The 5000-nt window shown below is 52.5% G+C and overlaps 1 pseudogene across 1 annotated transcript in view; it reads left to right on the top strand.

The window, feature by feature from the left end:
• Positions 1–5000, top strand: part of LOC147084832 (uncharacterized) — a 97697-nt pseudogene that overhangs the window by 78681 nt on the left and 14016 nt on the right. The window contains exon 8 of the transcript XR_015075829.1: positions 4736–4847. The product of XR_015075829.1 is annotated as an uncharacterized LOC147084832 (transcript). The remainder of the gene's footprint in view (positions 1–4735; positions 4848–5000) is intronic.

Genomic DNA, 5000 nt, shown 5'->3' with positions numbered 1-5000 from the left:
AGACAGAGAGAGAGAGACACAGAGAGAGAGAGAGAGAGAGACACAGAGAGACAGACAGAGACAGAGCGAGAGAGACAGACAGAGAGACAGAGAGAGAGACACAGAGAGAGAGAGAGAGAGAGAGAGAGATCTCTCAAGTTGCCCCGGAGTCTGCTGCTGATATAAATAGGCAACAGCTGCCGAATCGGTGTGAGGTAACGCGGGGGAGGGGGAGAAAGCAGCAGGTCGCACTCACCCCTTAAAGGGGCCGAGCGCTCTCGCTCCCGCCCTGGGCGGGCGCGGGACAGGTTGAAATTCCCCAGGCCCCGGGCCGAGCGCTGGAAGGGCCCCCTTGGGCCCTGATCGCGGGGATCGGCTGTGGCTCGACGAGGCCTTGCTGGAAGTAGGAGGGCGATGGAGCGTGTGAGGCGAACAGGATCAGTTACAAGGGCAGGCTTCGGGCGGATTGATAAGAGGCTGAACCTGCTGCTGGCGAGACCACGCAGGTGGCAGCAGGGACCGGAGAGACTCGCTTCTCTCCCGGGCATTTCATGACCTCAAGATGTCCCAAAGCGCTTAAGAGCCAATGAAATACTCTTTGAAGTGTAGTCACTGCTGTAATAGGGGCAATACATCGGATATACGGCACAGAATGAGGCCATTCGGCCCAACCAGTCCATGCCGACGTTTATGCTCCACTCGAGCCTCCTCCCATCTTTCCTCATCTTAATCTGTCAGCATAACCCTCTATTCCCTTATCCCTCGTGTGCTTATCTCGTTAGCCTCCCCTTAAATGCATCTCTGTAGTGGTTCATGTAGATCGCCACTAAATAAGAGAGTTTGACATCGACGAACTATTAACAAGTTGTTTATTTACAGGAACAGACTAATTACATCAGGTAAGATGGCAGGTAAGATGGCTGACTGTAGGAGCACCGTGGTGTAGGTCTTGTCCCAGCGGGGACTCCACGAGGACTGAGTTCGCAGTCCTGTGGGGAGCGTGATGACGTCATCGCGTTTGTGTTGTGACGTCATCACGTTCGCGTTTCCCGCGCTGAGGGCGTCAGGCGATGCGCGTCGTTGCATCGCTGGCCGTTAAGGCCGAAGTCGCGAGCGCGGGGAGTGGGAGCTGGAGGCCAGGCTGAGCCGGTGCTTGCCCCGGGAGCGGAAGATCGCCTTGCTCCCGTCGGCTGGCCGATGCGGCCGAGAAGACGCTAGGCCGGGCTGTGCCGGCGGCCGTCCTGGAAGGCCGAGTCGGGCCGGCAGCCGCCGCACGCACGTGACGTGACGTCAGCGCGCTAGGGCGCGTCTTAAAGGGGCAATGGCCCCAACAGGTAAGTTAAACATACAGTAAGGTAAGTTAAAGGGAATTATGTGTCTTTATGTAAGGTACAACCGATGGTACCGCCACATCTCTACTATTTGATGTAATAAAACTCACTATGCACTTGGTTTGAATATAAAGCAAGGCTTTAATCAACTTGTTTCAGAACATGGAGGTCTAGTTGTACTTCGCTAGTTCCTTGTCTTACAAAATGTCCCTGGTCAAGCTGGGCCCACGCCCGAGTATTTATACTCCTTGGACAGCGCCACCAGCTGGCTGTCCAGCGTTATTTCATGAGCAGTTTCTTTATGATGATGAGATTTATAAAACTATTCCCCTCAACCACTTCCTGTGGTGGCGAGTTCCTCCTGAAGTTTCTCCTGAATTCCCGATTGGGTTTCTTGGTGACTATCTTATATTAACATAGAAACATAGAAGATAGGAGCAGGAGTAGGCCATTCGGCCCCCTCGAGCCTGCTCCGCCATTCACTGAGATCATGGCTGATCATCCAAACTCAGTACCCTGTCCCTGCCTTCTCCCCATATCCCTTGATCCCTTTAGCCTTAAGAAATATATCCAACTCCTTCTTGAATATACTTAATGAATTGGCCTCTACTGCCTTCTGTGGTAGAGAATTCCACAGGTTCACCACTCTCTGGGTGAAGAAATTCCTCCTCATCTCAGTCCTAAATGGCTTACCCCTTATCCTTAGACTGTGACCACTGGTTCTGAACTCCCCTGCCATCGGGAACATCCTTCCTGCATCTAGTCTGTCTAGTCCTGTTAGAATTTTATAAGTTTCAATGAGATCCCCTCTCAATCTTCTAAACTCCAGTGAGTATAAACCCAATCGACCCAATCTCTCCTCATATGTCATTCCTGCCATCCCAGGTATCAGCCTGGTGAATCTTCGCTGCACTCCCTCCATGGCAAGAACATCCTTCCTCAGATAAGGCGACCAAAACTGCACACAATTCTCAAGGTGTGGTCTCACCAAGGCCCTGTACAACTGCAGCAAGACATCCTTGCTCCTGTACTCGAATCCTCTCGCTACGAAGGCCAACATACCATTTGCCTTCTTAACCGCCTGCTGCATCTGCATGGCCTCTAGCTATGCTCTTCCCCACAAGTGGAAACATTCTCTCTGTATCCACGCTATCAAAAAACTTTCATCATTTTAAAGACCTCTATTAGGTCGCCCCCTCAGCCTTTTTCAAGAGAAAAGAGCCCCAGCCTGTTCATCCTTTCCTGATATGTAAACCCTCGCATTTCTGGTATCATCCTTGTAAATCTTCTCTGCACCCTCTCCAGTGCCTCTATATCCTTTTTATAATATGGAGACCAGAACTGTGCACAGTGCTCCAAGTGTGGTCTAACCAAGGGATATGGAGACCAGAACTGTGCACAGTGCTCCAAGTGTGGTCTAACCAAGGTATATGGAGACCAGAACTGTGCACAGTGCTCCAAGTGTGGTCTAACCAGGGTATATGGAGACCAGGACTGTGCACAGTGCTCCAAGTGTCGTCTAACCAAGGTATATGGAGACCAGGACTGTGCACAGTGCTCCAAGTGCGGTCTAACCAAGGTATATGGAGACCAGAACTGTGCACAGTGCTCCAAGTGCGGTCTAACCCAGGTATATGGAGACCAGAACTGTGCACCGTGCTCCAAGTGTGGTCTAACCAAGGGATATGGAGACCAGAACTGTGCACAGTGCTCCAAGTGTGGCCTAACCAAGGTATATGGAGACCAGGACTGTACACAGTGCTCCAAGTGCGGTCTAACCCAGGTATATGGAGACCAGAACTGTGCACCGTGCTCCCAGTGTGGTCTAACCAAGGGATATGGAGACCAGAACTGTGCACAGTGCTCCAAGTGTGGTCTAACCAAGGTATATGGAGACCAGAACTGTGCACAGTGCTCCAAGTGTGGTCTAACCAAGGTATATGGAGACCAGAACTGTGCACAGTGCTCCAAGTGTGGTCTAACCAAGGGGTATGGAGACCAGAACTGTGCACAGTGCTCCAAGTGTGGTCTAACCAAGGTTCGATACGGGTTTAGCATAACCTCCCTACTTTTCAATTCTATCCCTCTAGAAATAAACCCTAGTGCTTGGCTTGCTTTTTTTATGGCCTTGCTAACCTGTGTCGCAACTTTTAGTGATGTGTGTATTTGTACTCCGAGATCCCTTTGTTCCTCTACCCCACCCCAGACTCGCACCCTCCAAGTGAGAAGTGACCTCCCTATTCTTCTGACCAAAATACAATACCTCACATTTATCTGTGTTGAACTTCATTTGCCAATTATATACCCATTCTGCAAGTTTATTAATGTTAGGAACAGGAGGCGGCCCATTCAGCCCCTCGAGCCTGTTACACAGGGGCCATGGAGAGATTTGAACAGGAGGATGAGAATTGTAGGGCTGGAGGAGGTTACAGAGATAGGGAGGGGGTGAGGGGCCATGGAGGGATTTGAACAGGAAGATGAGAATTGTAGGGGCTGGAGGAGGTTACAGAGATAGGGAGGGGGCGAGGGCCATGGAGAGATTTGAACAGGAGGATGAGAATTGTAGGGCTGGAGGAGGTTACAGAGATAGGGAGGGGGTGAGGGGCCATGGAGGGATTTGAACAGGAGGATGAGAATTGTAGGGCTGGAGGAGGTTACAGAGATAGGGAGGGAGCGAGGGGCCATGGAGGGATTTGAACAGGACGATGGGAATTGTTGGGCTGGAGGAGGTTACAGAGATAGGGAGGGGGCGAGGGGCCATGGAGGGATTTGAACAGGAGGATGAGAATTGTAGGGGCTGGAGGAGGTTACAGAGATAGGGAGGGGGCGAGGGCCATGGAGGGATTTGAACAGGAGGATGAGAATTGTAGGGGCTGGAGGAGGTTACAGACATAGGGAGGGGGCGAGGGGCCATGGAGGGATTGGAACAGGAGGATGAGAATTGTAGGGCTGGAGGAGGTTACAGAGATAGGGAGGGGGCGAGGGGCCATGGAGGGATTTGAACAGGAGGATGAGAATTGTAGGGGCTGGAGGAGGTTACAGAGATAGGGAGGGGGCGAGGGGCCATGGAGGGATTTGAACAGGAGGATGAGAATTGTCGGGGCTGGAGGAGGTTACAGAGATAGGGAGGGAGCGAGGGGCCATGGAGGGATTTGAACAGGAGGATGAGAATTGTAGGGCTGGAGGAGGCTACAGAGATAGGGAGGGGGCGAGGGGCCATGGAGGGATTTGAACAGGAGGATGAGAATTGTAGGGCTGGAGGAGGTTACAGAGATAGGGAGGGAGCGAGGGGCCATGGAGGGATTTGAACAGGAGGATGAGAATTGTAGGGGCTGGAGGAGATTCGAGTGTAGGTCAGCAGGAAGACGGAGGTTTCGATCTGGAGAAGGTCAATCTGTGACCCTGTGCAATGTGTCTCGTTGCAGGACCCGAGGAGCAAGCACAAGTTTAAAGTCCACACCTACAGCAGCCCCACGTTTTGTGATCACTGCGGGTCTCTTCTCTACGGGCTGGTACATCAGGGAATGAAATGTTCAAGTAAGTCTCACAGCTCCCTCCCTCCCGAACCCTCGCACTTCGTCCCGAACCCTCGCTCTCCCTCCCTCCCGAACCCTCGCACTCCCCTCCCTCCCGAACCCTCGCTCTCTCTCGCTCCCGAACCCTCGCTCTCTCTCGCTCCCGAACCCTCGC

Source organism: Somniosus microcephalus, unplaced genomic scaffold, assembly GCF_052327205.1.
Source record: "Somniosus microcephalus isolate GS21.2 unplaced genomic scaffold, FLI_Smic_1.0 unresolved_chr9, whole genome shotgun sequence".
Classification (NCBI taxonomy): Eukaryota; Metazoa; Chordata; class Chondrichthyes; order Squaliformes; family Somniosidae; genus Somniosus; species Somniosus microcephalus.
The sequence above is the reverse complement of the archived record's forward strand: the minus strand, read 5'-3'. Positions and strand labels throughout refer to the sequence as shown.